At 47.8% G+C, this 20,198-nt stretch overlaps 1 protein-coding gene across 1 annotated transcript in view; it reads left to right on the top strand.

Moving 5' to 3' along the window:
* The window catches only part of SMIM28 (small integral membrane protein 28), a 40,375-nt gene that overhangs the window by 1,636 nt on the left and 18,541 nt on the right, over positions 1 to 20,198 (top strand). The window lies entirely within an intron of this gene.

The following is a 20,198-nucleotide window of genomic DNA, read 5'->3' on the forward strand; positions in this document are numbered from 1 at the left end:
ATATATTATGTGGCATCATCAAACTTCTGCATCATATATCCTTATTATATAGCATTATCCCCCTTGTGTGTGATAGCATATCTTCATTACATTCTGTAGTTTAGGGTATCCGCTATATAGCATCTTTATTCCTGTTCATTATAGAATATCTATATTATATTGCATAATATAATACCTTGTGCGTTGTACATTATTACATAGTACAATAACCCTGATGCATTACATTCAGCATTACATGTTTATAACTCCTATGCACTGTAATGTTCATTATCGATAAATGCTATATGTCTATCTGTCTAACTAATACCTATCTATCTATCTATCTATCTATCTATCTATCTATCTATTATCTTTCTCCTATTTATCTATTCATCTCATCTATCTATCTATCTATCTATCTATCTATCTATCTATCTATCTATCTATCTATTATCTTTCTCCTATTAATCTATTCATCTATCTATCTATCTATCTATCTATCTATCTATCAATCAATCATCTATCTAATATCTATCCATGTCATATCTTTCATCTGAATTAAAGTCTAAATATGAATATGAGCAGCACAGTATAAACATGGGCTTGGATGCAGACTCAGACATAAGCCACAGAATCCAATTCAATGCAGCCACTGCTAAATATTGCCTCTGTTTCAGTAATAACAATCAATAGTTATGTTCTTTCTACACAAATGAAAACGAGAAGGTCAAACAATCTGATTATTGAGATGTAAAATGTTGAATCGGTTATATGATACCAGGCTCAAACTGGCCAACAGGGGAACAGGTGAAACCATCGATGGGCCCTGAGTAAGGTGCGCCCCTAGTCCTCCTACCTTTGCACAAGTGGCAGATAGTACAGTATACTGACCGCACTACATATAGATAGGCGTGTACAGCACCTCAACCAGCCTATGGTCATCTAAAAACTAGGTACTTTATGTAGCAAACGACCCAGTTTATTTTTATAGGGGGCTGAGATGACTTGGGGACAGATGCAGGCCAGCCAGTACACTCATTACTCATATCCTGCCTTCTCCAAGTTGCTATAGTCAGTCGTCTTGTAGTTGTCTGTCATTGTGTGAGCAGGTAATATTTGCATGTAGCTTTATAGTAGGCCCCCCAAAATGAATTTTACTGGTGGGCCCTAGGCATCCAAGTCTGGCACTTTATGATAGGAGGTGGAGATCGCATAAGCGTTGCACAATCTGCCTGAGCTGGAACACCGTTGAATTTTGATTATACTGTCCATTCATTTTATTGGGCTCTCTTCACATATATTTCAAAAGTTGTAGTGATTAGTGATGGCCTTGCGTTTCGCCCGGTGGTCGGCTCATGGCGAACTTTGCTCGTTTGCGATCCGCTGAACATGCGAACATATGGCAAGGTCCGCGTGCGCCATAATTTTTTTGCATTGCGCTGAACTTTGACCCATGATACATCCATCAGGTAGGACAGGACAGCCAATTGAGACGTTTCAGCACATAGACACACCCCCAACCCTATAACAGAACCCGATCTGACAGCCATTTTACATTACGTGCTTTGCCAATGTAGGGAGAGGTTGCATTTTGGAGCAGGGACAGGCTCTTTTGAGGACTGGTAACGTTGTGCTATCGATAGGTGTGATACACAGAGGGGTGTGATTTACTTATAATATACTTTCTAACATAGAAAGTATATTATAGTGCATTTGTATGCTTCCACAAAATACTGATTGAGGTCTGTGATTTATCAGCTTCCACAAAATAGTGATTGAGGTTTTCCATATACCTGCGTCCACAAAATTACAGCTTGAGGGTGATATACCAGCTACAACTAACAACTGATTGAGGCCTGCCATATATCAGCTTCCACAAAATAGTGATAGAGGTTTTCCATATACCTGCGTCCACAAAATTACTGCTTGAGGGTTATATGCCAGCTTCAAATAACAACTGATTGAGGCCTGCCATATATCAGCTTCCACAAAATAGTGATAAAGGTTTTCCATATGCCTGCGTCCACAAAATACAGATTGCGGGTTTTGATACACCTGCTTCCACTAACAACTGCTTGAGGCCTGCCATATATCAGCTTCCACAAAATAGTGATAGAGGTTTTCCATATACCTGCTTCCACAAAATTACTGCTTGAGGGTGATATACCAGCTTCAACTAGCAACTGATTGATAAGGGCCAATGTGTCACCTGTGGGTGATACTGGACATGTGCGCAGGAAATACACTCTAAACGGCTACTGTTGCTGGGTGAGAGGACTAGATGGATCGGGGACGCGATGGATCGGGGACGCGACAAAGAAACTGACTCAATTAGAAGGTGTCACATAAATCCGCTAGAGCTGGGGATATAAGAATGGTACTGGTGTGGTTCCTACCTGAAAGGAGGTTCGTCCTGATGTGCGTTCTTGTTCTGGTTCGGATAGCCTTCCTTCTTAGACGGCTTGTGTGGAATCTTCTTTATTAATATTCTTTGTTGCAAATGAGCGTGTCCTCTTCGTTCACCTGTTAGCACGAGCGCTGCCCCGGCCGGAAGCAAGCGCGGTGCGAGGTGACTGGTTACTGTGGTTGTCCTGGAAACCAAAAAGGTGACGTCACAGGTAGGAGTACTGTGGCCTCCGTGGGACAAAAAACCTTCCTACGCGTTTCGGGGCCGTGCGGGCTCCTTCGTCAGGGATGCAACTGATTGATGCCTGCCATATATCAGCTTCCACAAATACTGCTCTTCTCTAAGGACTTTGGCACAGGGTCATTTTGAAAATGACAAGCAGAGAAAGAGGCAGGCCGTTCCACAGGGGTGGTAGGGGTCAGGCAGGTGCACCAGGCCAGAGCCTAAGTGGGAAGTTGGAGAAGGTGTGTGCGATTATGTCAAAGGAGGCACCAGAGTTGGTTGAGTGGCTCACTCAGCCTTCCGCTTCTGCACCATCCTCATCATCTGTATCTGCACCCTCATCACTCTCTGCTGTGTGCACCCCCAAAGACTGCAGTGTGGGCTCATCACTCTCTGCAGTGTGGGCTTTTTTTTAACGTGTTAACTGCTGACAATAGTGTTGCCAAGTGCAGCCTGCGCTGTCAACGCATAAGTCGCGGTAAGACCAACACTCACCCAGGGGCGACCACCTTAAGAAGGCACCTGGTCTCCCATCACCGAGTCCAGTGGAAGCAACGCTGTCAGAACCCACAGAGCCACACTCCCGGCGCTCCATGTCCTGCCTCTTCTCCTTCTCCTCTCTCCTCCCATTTGTCCTCCACTCCACCTTCGTCACGTTCATTTGGCACAAGGCAGGCTTCCATGGCCCAAATGTTCGAGCGTAAATAAATGATGATGCAGGATAATCCTCTTGCCCAACGGTTCACCGCTGGCTTGTCGGAACTGCTAGCCTGCCAACTACTGCCATATAAATTGGTGAACTCAGAGGCCTTTAGAAAATGTGTGGCCATTGGCACACTGCAATGGAAGATCCCCGGAAGGAAATATTTTTCCCAGAAGGGCATCCCTGAACTATTTGGCCACGTTCAGCGACAAGTTAATATATCTCTGGCACACAGTGTCAGTGCCAAGATACATATGACCACAGACACGTGATCTGACAAACACAGGCAGGGAAGGTACATAACTTTTACTGCCCACTGGGTGAACCTTCTGACGGCCATCAAGCATGTATCCCGTGGCACCCGTGTGGATTTGGTGTTACCGCCATGGATTGCATGCAGGCCGGCCTCTTTTTCTCCTCCTCCTACTCCATCCTCCGTCTCTTCCTCGGCTGACTCCTCCTTTTCCACTGCTACCGCCTCTTCCGCTGCACCCCCCAAGCTCCCCAGAACCTATTCGATGTACCAGGTGAGACGTTACCATGCTGTGCTGCGGCTGTTTTGCCTAGAAGCCAAGAGCCACACCGGTCCTGCATTGCTTTCAGCTCTGCGGTCACAGGCCGATCAGTGGCTAACCCCGCTCAATTTGACAGTTGTTAAAGTGGTGTGCAACAACAGTGCCAATCTGCTGAGTGCACTGAAACAGGGCAAAATGACACACGTGCCGTGCATGGCACACGTCCTGAACTTAGTCGTGCAGCGATTCGTTGCCAAATGCCCCGGGGTCCAGGACGTCTTGCGGCAGGCCAGGAAAATTTCTGGCCATTTTAGAAGATCTTACACTGCCATGGCTCGCCTTGCTGACGTTTAGCGGCGACACCACTTGCCCATCAGACGTCTGATTTGTCACAGCCCGACGCGCTGGAACTCCAGCTTGTATATGCTTGATAGGCTGCTCCAGCAGAAACGTGCCGTTAACGACTACCTGTACGAACTCTGTGGCAGGACAGGTTCCGGGGAGCTTGGTTTATTTTCACCGCGCCAGTGGCTGCTCATACATGATGTATGCAGACTTCAGCGGCCATTTGAAAAGATCACCAAACTGATCAGTCGCAGCCGGGGTGCCATCAGTGACATCTTACATTACGCTTTCTTTCTGGAGTGTGCATTGCGTCGTGTCATTGATCAAGCCGTCAAGGAGCAGGCGCTGGAAGATGAGGAAGTTGCAATGCTGAATGAATTCCCAGAGGGGGCTACTCCATCTGAGACAAATCAGCAGGAGTCTGAAGAGGAGTCAGAGGAGTATGGTGGCTGGGGGGAGGAGGAGAAGGAGGAGCAAGACAAGCAGGTTTTAAACTTTTTGGGGATCCCTGGTGTTGTCCGTGGCTGGGGGGAGGAGACCAAGGACGACATTCTCCTGGGCGATGAGCAGGAGCCAGGGCGCTCCACCGCTTTCAATTTAGTGCAAATGGGGGCCTTCATGCTCCAGTGTTTGAAGAGGGACCCCCGTATACAAAGCATGAAGGTCAAGGACCTGTACTGGGTGGCAACGTACTTAGACCCCCGGTACAAACACAAGATGACAGACATGTTACCAGCATCACAGAGGGCTGTCAGAATGCAGCATTTTCAGGCCTTGCTGCAAGAGATGCTGCATTCTGCTGTTGCTGGCACTGGCAGAGGAATTTCCACCCACAGCGAAACAGGTGCGGGTACCAATCCTACCGCGCCTACAAAAATAGGGAGGTTTGAAGATGTGTTGGTCACTTCGGATATGAGATCATTCTTGTAGCCAACCCATTGACAGCCTCCCTCCAGATCCAGCCTCAGGGAACGCCTAGACTGACAGGTTTCCAACTACATCGGGTTAACGACCGATGTGGATGCTCTGAGAAGCGAGGAACCCCTTGACTATTGGGTGTGCAGTCTTGACCTGTGGCCAGAACTTGCACAATTTGCCATGGAACTCTTGTCTTGCCCCTCGTCGAGTGTCCTGTCCGAAAGGACGTTCAGCACAGCAGGGGGGATCGTGACCGATAAGCGCACTCGCCTAGCTCACGACAGTGTGGACTACCTCACATTTAAAAAAAATTATGAGACATGGATCTCAGAGGAATTCAACACCTGTGATGACCAAGTGTAATTGAATTTCCTCATGCCAGCCCACACATATCCGCCACCACCCAGAACAAAGAATGGTCCTTGCCTTATGTATATACAGTGGTATAAAAGGCCTTTTATGTCAGGTGAATGCCTAATTTTTGGGGCCTGTACTGTCCGACAGTTACATATTTATCATGTGACCGCCTAATGTACCTCCAGCCACAGAATCCAAAGTTCTTTGCTGTCAGGTGAAATCCTATTGCCTAATTTTTGGGGCCTGTACTGGCCGTCAGTTACATATTTATCCTGTGACCACCTAATGTACCTCCAGCCACAGAATCCAAAGTTCTTTGCTGTCAGGTGAATGCCTATTGCATAATTTTTGGGGCCTGTACTGGCCGACAGTTACATTTTTATCCTGTGACCGCCTAATGTACCTCCAGCTACAGAATCCAAAGTTCTTTGCTGTCAGGTGAATGCCTATTGCCTACTTTTTTGGGGCCTGTACTGTCCGACAGTTACATTTTTATCCTGTGACCGCCTAATGTACCTCCAGCCACAGAATCGAAAGTTCTTTGCTGTCAGGTGAATGCCTTTTGCCTATATTTTGGGGCCTGTAGTGGCCGACAGTTACATATTTATCCTGTGACCGCCTAATGTACCTCCAGCCACAGAATCCAAAGTTCTCTGCTGTCAGGTGAATGCCTATTGCCTAATTTTTGGGGCCTGTACTGGCCAACAGTTACATTTATTATCTTTAGCCACATAATCACACCCTTGTCTCACTCCTCTGCCTCTCATCATGGTGGTGTATGGACCACATTCACCAAAAGGACCTTCTAATGTCACAGGGTCATGTGACTGTGCCCCTACCCCGTACTGTGCCCCTCACCCCGTACTGTGCCCCCTTATACCCTGCATTGTGCCCTCTTACCACTCCCTGTGCAGTGCCCCTAGTCATTCCCTGTACTGTGCCCTCTTATATCCTTTTATCCGGTCATGGTATGGCGGTGTTATCCGGTAACTGTACAGAGGTGTTATCCGGTCATTGTATGGCGGTGGTATCCAATAACTGGATGGCCATAACTGTATCCCTTGCCTTCCCCACACCATCCTTTTTTAGACCTGGCATGAGCGGGGAAAATATGCAGATTGCGGTGCTAAGGACCTTTGCGCCACAATCTGTGTCAGAAATATGCCTAACATAGACATATTTCAATATATTAAATGACCACCGAATTATTATAGTATTATTATTCAGGGTAGGGCTAATATTTTTATATTATATAGATTCTAGTGTATTATATTGTGCCCTATATTTCCCAGTAGAAAATAATCCTTGGGAAACACAGTCCTCATCCCTGACCACCAGGACCAGGTAGCGCTCTGTCAGTATATGTGTAACACCCCAGAATTGTGTAACTGAACTCTTTTACCGCGCTACAATCTCTTAAGAGCATTAACATTGTCATCTGATGAAATTTTACCTTATATCCTTACAGCTGTGCATTGTAAACCTTGTTAATTGTATGTTGCTGTAATTATAATGTTCACCAGCAGGTGGCAGCAATGTGTTAGCAAGGAGTTAGGTTCAGTTTAGTATTTCTGAGCTGGAATAGTTCATTCCAGCTTGGCTTCCCCCTCTGTGAGCAGCATGGGCTGTGCCCACATCCTGCCTCATAGGTGGAGAAGGAAGTTAGAATCAGTGTGCCAGCCACCCCTGCTAGGGGAAGCCTGTGCGTGTAGGAGCTCCCAGATATAGGGAATCAAGCCATTTTTCGGCTGAGACATTGATCATCATCCCCAGCCTGAGCCCTTCAGCCTCAGCTGGAAGAAGCAAGAAGACAACTCCAGTTCCAGGAAGAAGCATACCCTGTGAACATAGCTGTGAGTAAAGTTCCAGAGACCCAGGAGAAGCCATATTCCTCCTCAGCTAGTCAGTCCCCATCAGGGGCGTAGCTAGAAATGCATGGGCCCCATAGCAAAAAAAATTTATGCCCCCCCCCGTGCCATCCACAGATCCCCCTCCCCTAAATAGTGCCATCCACAGATCCCCCTCCCCTAAACAGTGCCATCCACAGATCCCCCTCCCCTAATCAGTGCCATCAACAGATCCCCCCTCCCCTAAACAGTGCCATCCACAGATCCCCTCCCTAAATAGTGCCATCCACAGATCCCCCCTCCCCTAAACAGTGCCATCCACAGATCCCCCTCCCCTAAATAGTGCCATCCACAGATCCCCCTCCCCTAATCAGTGCCATCCACAGATCTCCCTCCCTAAATAGTGCCATCCACAGATCCCCCTCCCCTAAATAGTGCCATCCACAGATCCCCCTCCCCTAATCAGTGCCATCAACAGATCACCCTTCCCCTAAACAGTGCCATCCACAGATCCCCTCCCCTAAATAGTGCCATCCACAGATCCCCCCTCCCCTAAACAGTGCCATCCACAGATCCCCCTCCCCTAAATAGTGCCATCCACAGATCCCCCTCCCCTAATCAGTGCCATCCACAGATCTCCCTCCCCTAAATAATGCCATCCACAGATCCCCCTCCCCTAAATAGTGCCATCCACAGATCCCCCTCCCCTAAACAGTAACATCCACAAATCCCCCTCCCCGACGCTCACAGGAGTACATTTATAAACTAATCAGTAACTTTAACTTTAATCATTGACATTGCTGATCTCTTTACTGGGATATCTTACTCTGTCTTAGCTCCGGTAACAGCAGGCAGTGCGGGCGGGCGGCGCTCACTCACTGACGTCACGCGCCTGCTCCTACCACTAGGCGGCGCAGGCGCGTGACGTCAGTGAGTGAGCGCCGCCCTCCCGCACTGCCTGCTGTTACCGGAGCTAAGACAGAGTAAGATATCCCTGTAAAGAGATCAGCAATGTCAATGATTAAAGTTAAAGTAGTTAGTTACTGATTAGTTTATAAATATACTCCTGTGAGCGGCGTGGCCCTTGTATATTCTAACCCCCAGGCAAGTGTCCCTGGGAACGCCTGGGGGTTAGAATATACCATCAGAAAACTCAGCTCGTGAAAACTCAGATCCGATGGTATATTCTAACCCCCAGGCAAGCGTCCCCGTCACCATGGGAACGCCTGGGGGTTAGAATATACCATCGGATCTTCTGAGTTACTCAGTGGCCTGGCTGGACCCTCCCCAGCCTCTGTGTCGGCCCAGCCCTGCGTGCGCCCTGCTCCAGTCCTGACTCCTCCCCAGCCAGGCCCGAGCCGCGGACCGCCTGCGCCCCGCCCACTACACTAGTCTAGTGTAGTGGGCGGGCGGTCCGCGGCTCGGGCCTGGCTGCCTGTGTGTGGTGTGTATGTAAATGTAAATAAAAAATAAAAAATAAAATCAACAGAAGGCGGCGTAGGGCCCCATAGCCACGGCTATGGTTGCTATGGCGATCCCTACGCCACTGGTACCCATAAAGCAAAAGATAGAAAGCGCAGAAGCCAAATTCCTGCCACAGTTTAGAGGTAATAAGCAGACGTCCTTTCCTGCAAGCTCCAGGTACATGAGAGAGCAGAAGATAAATTCCTGCCAACCATTGCCAATACCTGCTGGGACCTAAGACTAAAGCTGTATCTTGCTTGGATGAAAGCTACAACCAGTAAAGACAAGTTTGAACTTTACCCAATGTCTGGATCTCAACTACTGCTGCAAAATTCCTCTATTACTCCTACTAGCACCACACTCAATTTATTGCAAGTGAGCCAGGATCCTGGAGTCCAGCCATACCCAGGTAGGAGACACCGTTGACACTATTACCACTACCATACAGAGACATTACACCACTCCGGCATTCCTAACCTGGGGCGTGAGTTATAACATCTTGGAGGGCCCTGTGTACCCTGCGCACGCTGCAATTGGCATCACAAACAAAACTATAGACTACTATACCCATATCCTGACCCATTGCATAATTTGGCGTCAGTGTAACCGCACCACAGTCCTGCTCATTGCAAAAGTGGCATCACTGGAACAGGATACGAACCGAATTGTGTGCCTATTCCTGCCAACAGGATCAAATTGCATGTTTAACAGTACTGCAAGATCTGAGGATTGTGCCAAAACCCTAGAAAATTGACTTTTATTGCTCAATTGCTGTGCCAGAAATCGCTAATACGTGCGCACCAGCACTCCAAGGGTTAATTCGCCATATTTGCATAATGGCGCCGCTTCTTCATGCTCTTCAGAAGCAGGAAAACACAAGAACGCACTCTCAAGAGCGCAAAGATGCGGAATACGCCCCCCCTAGAAGTGGGAACTCTCAAGAATGCCCACAAAGAACTTTGCAATGTGAGCCAAGGGAGTGAAGACTCGTCCCTCTGGGCTCCACCCTCATTCCCTGTACTAAGTGAGAGAGGAGACGCAGGAAAGATGGCGCTCCCTTCACCTAAGTGGGACCAGATGGTCATCGGAGGAGAGCCTGTCTATGAAGACCACCCGCCAGAGATTAGAGTTTCTCAGCTGGTAAAGAGAAGTGGCCCCTCCGTCTTTGCCGCGACCCCGGAGGCAGTAGATCCCTCTGCGACTAGTGAGCCTGCATCCCAGATTGGCCACCGCACTCCAACCCGCTCCCCCGGAAGCAGATGCCATGCCTCGACTGCATCAATCACCTTACCGTCTTTACCAGCAAGTGACGTCCCGGCCCAGAATCAAGCCGCGATTTCTGCAGAGCGGACTACAGCTTCAGAGACAGCCACGATGACATCCCCTATCACGGAGGTCCCCGCGCACCAGCAAGAGGCATCGGAACCGGCCACCCGGCCGCAACATCAGGTAGGAGCAGTTGCGCTCCCTGAGGCCCAGGCCCGGTCCGAAGCTGCCCCTGCATCAGGCCCAGTGGACTCCGATATTCCTAGTAGGCCCAAGTCAGCTCCGCCATGCACACATACTGGTGCGGCGGAGGCGGCTGGAATTTCCACTCCGCCTCCCAGAGCCAACACCTCCAGAGCGGGACGCCTAAATCTTGAAGTCCTATTGGCCATTGAGGAATGGGTCAAGCAGGTGTTAGATGACCCCCGGCCCGGTGACCCAAAGCTCATCAGGGACACAGGGAATGTACTATAGTTCGCTGTAGAGAGAGGAGTGGGCTTCCTCCAAGATAGCCATTCAGGGGAAGAAATATTTGTGGGCCGCCGCTCTGTCAAGCGCCACTACCTACCACCGGCCCGTCACAACCTGTACGCAGGGGATCAAGTGGAGTATACCCCCATGCGCTCCATCCAATGCCCGTTTGCTGCCGGTGTGACCCTGTTGGTCAAACCTTTGTCCCCTGCAGTTACCCCAGAGACCTGGCAGGAAGATCCAGGCTCTGCAGGGAGAGTTAGGTTTCTTCAAGAGACTCAAGACGGCAGGTTTCAGTTCAAAGAACAGCCTCAGCCAGAACCTGAACCCCTTATCCCTCACCTGGCCGCACCACCAACACTACGGGTGGGCCAAATCAATAACTCAGTGTTGACATTCAACCCCAGGGTGCAACCTTATGTTTTGCCATGGAAGCAGCCCCAGGCACCCTCAGTTTGCCTTCCAGAACCCCTTGAGCCGGAGGTATCAACCGCCTCTGCACCGGTTAGGGATCCCGGTTTGCAGCATGTCGCAGCTGCATTCACCAGGCTGTCTGCTCAGCTACATACCAAGAGCACCACTAGAGGGCACTGGCGCACCACCACTGCTGCAACTCTGAGCTACCAAAAGCAGGAGCGCCCCCTAATGCTCTTCAGTAGATCAAGCAGCGAGAAGGACCTGGACCTCCTTCTCTAAAAATGCTCCTTTTCAAAAAATAAAGGACTAAGGGTACTTTCACACTTGCGGCAGGACGGATCCGACAGGCTGTTCACCATGTCGGATCCGTCCTGCGGCTGTTTCGCCGTGCCCCTGGGCCGCCGCTCCGTCCCCATTGACTATAATGGGGATGGGGGCGGAGCTCCGGCGCAGCACGGCGGTGCACGGCTTAAGGCCGCCGGACTAAAATGACTGCATGTCAGGTTTTTTAGTCCGGCGGCTTTCTCCGTGCACCGCCGTGCTGCGCCGGAGCTCCGCCCCCATCCCCATTATAGTCAATGGGGACGGAGCGGGGGCACGGCGAAACAGCGACAGGACGGATCCGACATGGTGAACAGCATGTCGAATCCATCCTGCCGCAAGTGTGAAACTAGCCTAATGGGAGCCACGTCATAGACTGTTCCTGACGGGTGAGGACCCGTTGGCATTGTTTTTAATGTTTTCCTTTACAGGTTGCCTCACCCTGATGGTCATGTGCAGTAAGGACTCCCCTATCATCATTTAACCCCTTGCATCCAAGTTTGCACATTGTTTTATCCCCTTTCTCAGGTTACTTGATAGCCTTATGGAACTACGGTTCTAAATATGCTGCTTTTATGTGTTTTTATGACATTTTATACTGCTTAATGGATTATAATTGACTTTATTAATTCTGTGGATTACAATTGACTTGTACCTGTTTCAGAGGAATACAAGTGACTTGTGGACTTCTTGTTCCTGTCCACAGTCAAGCATTTCAAGAAAAAGGACTAAAGCCTTATTTGAGCGCATTATGATAATATTGATTGCACTGATATTTGCATAATGTTTTTGCACTAATTTCATTACCAGTTTACAGGTTATGTAACGTTCAAGAATCATATGCCCATTGTGTGTATTCTTTTACAGATGCCGCAATGTGACCTTTATGCATTTATTGCGAACCTGCACTAACTTTTGCCTTTAGCCAGAGCAGTAGCGCCTTGCTTTTGTGTACCTTGATTTACAGCTCTGTTCTCTTTACACGGACTGCCTCTGCGGACGCTTAATACTAATGGCCTACATCTGGAGTCATATATCCCGGGTATCCAGGTAGGATCAAGTGGTAAGTCCCAGGCAGGTCAAGCAAGGGTAACCCCGTTGCTTCGGAAACGGCTAGGGGAATAAGGTACCCCTCCTTCCTGTTTGTTATATGTGCCAGGATTGGTAATGGGACTACTAAACTCCCATCCTGGTGTGTCTTCCAGGAGTTTCATGGGATTATTATACCCTCCTCCTATGACTGCCAGAAGTTCAGGGAGACGCTAATACCTCCCCTTCTGAGCCTTTGCCTAAGGTATGGTACCTCAAGCCTTAGAGCCTTTTAGCTACCCATAGTCACCATAGTGATCATGCTTATAAGCCTTATATTTTTTTTTTTTATATTTTTTTTTTGAAAAATACATACAATTAGTACAAAGACCGATTCAGAACAGATCATTGTAAATAATATAATAGTCATAAACACAAATATCCTTTTATCCCTCCCCCCCACCCCCATTGGCTGTCGTTTCCCTCAATTCATTCAAATACTACAGATAATACAAACATTAAAGATATCTACGTGGCTCTGCGTGCTACTCTCCGCTTCCTTTCAATGTCCTCATAGATTTTGATTTGTTGAAGGTATAGATCCCACTCCCTAAAAGAGGGCTGAGAGACAGAGCCCCAGTACTTCACCAATATAGCCTTCGCTACCATCAGACCTCTCATCCAAATCCGTCTAATCTGGGGGGGGACTTCCGTTTCTGAACCATAGTCACCGAAGATCACTATCAATATCCCCGGGTTATAGCTCATTAGGGATTCCTGTTGTAAAGCAAAGAAAACCTCATCCCAATATTTTCTTATTTTAGTGCAACTCCAAAGCAGATGGACATAGTCCGCATCAACATAGCCGCATTTAGGGCAGCAACAGTCCCGGCCCCTATTTTGGGGGAATTTCCCCTGGATTTTGGGCGTATAATACAACCTATGGAGGATTTTAAATTGAATTAGTCTATGTGCACTGGAAACTGTCGCCTTTCTCACGCTCCTATAGATAGTAGGCCACTGCAAAGGAGGGCAATTCATCTCTTGTTCCCATTTGCTTGGGCTTTTAAAAGGCGTTACAGTTGCCAGTGCCATTCGGAGTTTAGTATATAGTCTAGATATTTTCACCTTGTCATCCTTCTGGGCATCACAGTAATCAAAGAAAATGTTCTCTCGTGGAAAAATACGGCCCCTATTCCTAGAGGCTTCAAATACATGTTTCAAACGTGCATACATAAATATATCAAGTAGTGAATATTGATTAAAACCGAATTCCAAAAGTGATTTAAAGCGTCCTAAATAAAAAAGGTGAGACACCATATAGATGCCCTTTCGTGACCAATAACCATAATCTGTAATTTTGAAGAACTCCTCCAGCCCCCCGTTCCCCCACAGAGGGGTGAATCCAAACGGACCGGAGACTTTAAGGATCTCCTTCAGCCTGTTCCACACCCTCTGTAGTGAGCAAGGGATCAGCAAGGACCTCCTCATTCCCATAGTCCCAGTTTCCAAACACGCAAAAATATTCTCTATTGGCCTATCAATCACTTTATTCAGATATCGTGCGAGTAAACTCTCTTTCCAATAAAAACACCGCTGAATCTGTGCACAAAAAAAGTAACCTTGAAAAAAAGGTAGCGACAGCCCACCATCTGCCTCCGACAACCATAGATATCTCTGCTTTATACGCACTCTCTTTCTGCCCCAGATTAGATCGTTAATCAAGGTCTCCAGTCTATGAAAAAAGATATCGTAAATCCAGATAGGAGAGGCACACATCGGGAACAGAACTATAGGCAAAATAATCATCCTGATCAGTGCAATTCGATCTGTCTGTGCCAATGTTAATTTCCGCCAAGCGCCAACTTTGGCCCCAACTTTATTCAAAGCTGGGGCCAAATTCAAGTTATAATGCCTACTTATTAGAACCCCGATCTCGACCCCCAGGTAGTTCAAAGAATCGTTCGGGGCCAAGACACGGACTCGGCTCCCCACATCTACAGCTTTCCGGTTCAGCGGGAGGAGCGATGACTTTGTCCAGTTGATCATATAACCTGATAGTTTACCATAATTCTCTATTACCTCTATGACAAATGGAAGAATTTTCCATCCCTGATCCAGGAACAGAATCACATCATCTGCATAAAGACTTATTTTATCGCTCACTCCCGCCACCCCGAAGCCTTCTATACGATTCTCCAAGCGGATCCGACAAGCCAATGGTTCGATAAATAGAGAAAAAAGGAGGGGAGACAGGGGGCAACCCTGTCTCATCCATCTCCGCATCTCAACGGGAGATGATCTCACACCGTTGATATTAATACATGCAACTGGCTGTTCATATAGCATTTGGGTCATTCCCAAAAATGAATTGCCAAGGGCGAAACAAGACATCGTAGCCCAGAGAAAAGGCCACTCCATCCTGTCAAACGCCTTTGCGGCATCTAGTGACAGGATGGAGTGGTCCACACTGCCCCCAACAGAAAGATTCAGATAGACCCTATATATGCTCGTCTGTATTTGACGGCCCGGGATAAAGCCTGTCTGGTCAGGATGAACCAGGCCGGCTATAACCCGCTTCAAGCGGTTGGCCAGGATTTTTGCAAAGATCTTATAATCCGTATTTAAAAGCGATATGGGTCTATATGACCCCACATCGCATGGGTCCTTCTCCTTTTTCAAGGCCAGAACAATCACCGCCTCTCTAAATGATGGTGGTAAAGAACCAAGTGCACAGGATTCATTCAGAACTTGGAGTAAAATCGGCAGAAGAGATTTGGCATGATACCTATAGGTTTCGAACGGCAATCCATCTGGGCCGGGAGATGAGTTATACTTTAAAAGCGGAAGAGTCGATTGGAGTTCCTCCAGGAGGATGGGCAATTGTTGAAGGTAATGATCCATGTCGATACGTCTAAACGTAGACTCAGATTTATAGAGGGAAGTATAATATTTCACAAATTCCTCTCTAATCTCCTCTGCGGATCTCACCCCAATTCCCTGAGAGTTTCTGATTTCTTTTATAGTGGTAACCTCTCTCTGGTTGGCAACCAAACGAGCCAAGAACCTTCCGGTTTTCCCAGATTCGCAGAAACGGTTCTGACCCTGAAAAAGGAGCTTATGTTGTGCTTTTTTATATAAAAGTGACTTAAGCTGAAAATTATCCTCCTTTAATTGCCTAATGAGTTGCTCCTCATGGCGGTTAATCAGTGCGGCACGCAAACTCCTTATTGAATCCGTCAAATATTTTTCCCTACGTCGTATTTCAATTCTAAATCTATGGATTTTACTGAAATACAAACCCCTAATATGGGCCTTCAACGCGTCCCACACATAATGAATATGTGTTGAGCCTACGTTGAAGCCCCAAAATTCCTGGATATCCTGATCAACACGGGCCTGCTCCCCTATCACATCAAACCAATGTGCATTCAGTTTAAAGGTCCTTCCTAAAGTAGGAGCCTCCACGAACGAAATCAAGACTGGAGAGTGGTCCGAGATTCCATGAGGCTCGTACCTCATTCTCAGGACGCGACCGCACAGATCCCGACTTGCAAATGCCAGGTCAATACGGGACATAGACCCGTATGACTGGCTGAAGCATGAAATTTTTTTTTTATTGCCATAGAGGTGGCGCCAGATATCGACCAGCGCCAGCTCCTGGCACACCGCAGCCAAGGGGGATCCACTGCGACCGCGCCCGGAGACTGAAGAGAACCGGTCCAACTCAGGGTCTAATACCGCATTAAAGTCACCTGCCACAAATAAGGCACATTGATTTTTAGTAGATATATATTGAGCCAAATGGGATAGAACCGTTGATTTAAATGGGGGGGGGGGGGATATATATAAAGGCCAATATCACCTCCTGCCCTTTCCAAAGCCCATGAAGAAATATATATCGCCCGTCTTTATCGATAGAGCTATCTAGCAGTTGGAACTCTATCCCGCGATGAATGTATACACTGACACCTCTTGCATAAAAAGAGTAACAAGTGTGGTACTCCAAAGAGGCCCATTTCCTTTTCAGTGTATACAACCTATCTGCTGTCGCATGGGTCTCAAGTAGTGCCACAATGGCCGGCAAATGACGAGTCACAAGGTCGAATACCACCGTCCTCTTTACTCTGTCTCCCAACCCTCTCACATTCCAGCATAGAATATTACAAGGCATATCATATGGGTAAAGGCATCCACAATCTCAGCGGAGAGGCACGCATGACCACGTATCGGAGAACGGCAGCCAATCCCTCCCTAAAACCCCCTACATGATTGACAGAGCATTTTACAATACCCATCAACCTCTCACCTTCCACCAAACCTCCCCCCCGCCACCTCCCCTCACCCACCTCCCCACCTCCTCTTCATAATATTTTATAAACCCCTAGAGTCCAACCATTGTGCCACCTCCTCATGTGTAGGAAAGAAACGAACAACATCATTGTCTATCACTCTTAATTTTGCGGGATATAACATTGAATACTTAATCTTAGCTGAGATCAGTCTTTTCTTAACATCATAGAAGGCTCTCCTTTTACTTTGCGTCTCTTGAGAGAAATCAGGAAATATTGATACCTGGTTATTGTTGAAGTATGTTTCTAGTACTTCTCTTTTGCGTCTAAGGACCCAATCCCGATCCTTTGAGCAGACGAATTTAGCTAATATTGCCCTAGGGGGGGGCACCTGGCGGCGGTTTTTTAAAGGGGATCCTATGGGCCCTTTCCACACAAAAAGTCGATGCATCATAGTCTGGGCCCAAGTTTTCTACCAACCAGTTCTGAATAAATTTTGGCGAGTTATCCTGTTCTGCCCCTTCTGGGAACCCTACTAGTCGCAAATTATACCTACGCGATCTATCCTCAAATTCTACCACTTTCTTTCTTAACCAGGTACGATCTTCGTCTACTTCTTTTAATTTATTCTTTAATACACCGTTTTCTACACTGACCAAATTAACTGCAGTTTCCAGCTCTTTCACCTTTAGTCTCAGCTTCGTCATTTCATCTCTTATTATGGTGACGTCCCCCTGTACTACTGCAAGGGAGGAGGTCAGCCCAGCGACCGAAGTGCTGGTAGCGTTTACAACTCCCAGTATATCCTGCAATTTTTTATTAATGCTCTCAAAGCCTTCACTGTGAGAGGAGCTAATCTTTGATGCACCCTGTTCTAACCGATCCGCATTATCCAATCCTATTTCTACCTGAGGAGCAGATCTCTGTACCCCTCCTCTAGTTTTTGGGGGTGGTGATTTCAAAAACTTATCAAGTCGAGCCTGCGGACTCCCCCCTGATCCACTTTTTGGGGAGGACAGACCACCCGATTTACGATATTTGGGCGGCATTTTTCTATAGGTCAGTATCTTACCTCTATAAACACAATTCCCACATAAATATGTACAAGGTATCACCCGTTTATATTAGCCGGAACACATAGGGTAGAGAGGCGAACACCAGTCAGATGAGCACATCAAAGAACCGATTAGTAACTGAACTGGTGTGGATACCCCCCCCCCCTAAATAGTTGGTTGAATAAGGTTGCCTATATTTACCTAGCGGTCAAATATATGAAGGCAAAGTAAGTCACTAATAGGCCAAAATGAAGTTACCGGCAGTTATATAACAGTTATATAGCAATCACACCAATGTGATACAATGTGATATAATGGAGCAAACTCAATTAATAAAATAACCGATTATTGAGGCCGGGTTTTAAAGAGTATGTCCCATAAGGAATATGATACAGTCACCAAACTTTAGCTTTTCAGCTTCCACAAATGCAATGTCACATTGCTCCTAAGAGCTGAATTTATCAGGGAAGCCAGTTCATCCAGATGGAAGCAAACAGTGTCCATAAAGCTGAGAGTTGATGGGGGTCTTCACGGGTCTTTACTGATTGTCTGTGCCTTGCACAGAAAGAGGGACAGTTCCACTGATATCACAGCCCCGGACCCCAGCGGCCACACAGCCAACCGCCCCAGGGCCCGCAGCAAACCGCCACAAACCGCCGGAGTCCCCAACCGGGACAGAGGAGATGATACAGCCGGCTGAGAGCACCACGCCACACCACCCGCCAACCGCCCCAGGGTCGACGCACTCCTCAACACTCGATATGGAGAACGAAACAACCAATTCAACCACAGGGCGTCTGGCACTGAACCCCCACCTCCCCCGCAAGGACCACAGCCCTTCCACCTAGTAGCTACCTGTGTCAACAACCGAGACCCCCCAGGCAGCAGGGTGACATAAAGGACGCCTCCGCAAGTCACAGCAGAGAGTGGAGATCAAACATAGGGCATCAAAGATCGGGTTGGAGCGGGCGGAATCAGCAGGTGGGTGGTGGCGGCAATAAGTTGTGTCCACATAGAACAGGGAGCACGGTGGAACGGGAGAGCATGAGCCACAGTCATATCAGAGTCTTACCACCACCAGCGTGCGGCACCTCAGATGGAACATCGTGCCGCAAGTCACAGCATAGAGGATCAGGCAGTCAACTTGGTCTGGCAAGTCAGGGCGCGCAACAAACGGCTAAAACAGGTACATGGAGCTCCCATCTAGGCTCGATTAGCCTGGCCTGGCCTGGAGGCGGCATTCCTTCAGGTCCACATCGGGGGAGGTAAACTAGGCGGTCGGAGAGGGGAGATGAGAGAGAGCGGCGACGGCAGCCGGAGGAGGAGCGCGGCGTGCCTACGTCATGCCGCTTCTCTGAAGTTTCAGCCACATCTCTAACCTCAGTGCTCCAATAGGGTAAGCTAAGTCTTATATTTTGACTTTGGTGCAGAGAAGGGAATACAGGATAAAGCCACCCTTCCATTTGCAAGTATTTCATTACACCATGGTGGGATTACGGAGTAAGGACACCCCCATGCTTTCTTTGGTGTTTACAGAGCTCAGAACACTTCAAAGTCAGTCAGTAGTGATTGCTTAGTGCAGACCTTTGGTTCACTTGTTATACCGAGAGGGAAACTGTTAATTAGGACATCTTACTCATGCGGGCAGGAACCTAGGGTCATATATGTATTACATGCAGCACTTTGTACTTATTTGGGTACCCCAGAGCTGATTCCTCCCATCCTAAGCATAAGCCGAGGGCGGCTTAACTCAAAGTAAGGTGGAATGTAACACCCCAGAGTTGTGTTACAAAACTCTTTTACCCCGCTACAATCTCTTAAGAGCATTAACATTGTCATCTGATGCAATTTTACCTTATATCCTAACAACTGTGCATTGTAAACCTTGTTAATTGTATGTTCCTGTAATCTCCATGTTCACCAGCAGGTGGCAGCAATGTGTTAGCAAGGAGTTAGGCTCTGTGAGCAGCGTGGGCTGTGCCCACATCCTGCTTAATAGGTGGAGAAGGAAGTTAGAGTCAGTGTGCCAGCCACCCCTGCTAGGGGAAGGCTGTGCATGTAGGAGCTCCCAGATATAGGGAATCAAGCCAGGATCTTGTCTCGGCTGAGACATTGATCATCATCCCCAGCATGAGCCCTTCAGCCTCAGCTGGAAGAAGCAAGCATACAACTCCAGTTCCAGCAAGAAGCATACCCTGTGAAAATAGCTGTGAGTAAAGTTACAGAGACCCAGGAGAAGCCATATTCCTCCTCAGCTAGTCAGTCTCCATACAGCAGAAGAAAGAAAGCGCAGAAGCCAAATTCCTGCCACAGTTTAGAGCTAAAAGGCAGACGTCCTTTCCTGCAAGCTCCAGGTACATGAGAGAGCAGAAGATAAATTCCTGCCAACCATTGCCAATACCTGCTACAACCAGTAAAGACAAGTTTGAACTTTACCCAAGGTCTGTATCTCAACTACTGCTGCAAAATTCCTCTATCACTCAATTTATTGCAAGTGAGCCAGGATCCAGGAGTCCAGCCGTACCCAGGTAGGTGACACCATTGACACTATTACCACTACCAGACAGAGACATTACACAACTCTGGCATT

The sequence above is a fragment of the Bufo bufo genome, chromosome 4 (genome assembly GCF_905171765.1).
Source record: "Bufo bufo chromosome 4, aBufBuf1.1, whole genome shotgun sequence".
NCBI lineage: Eukaryota > Metazoa > Chordata > Amphibia > Anura > Bufonidae > Bufo > Bufo bufo.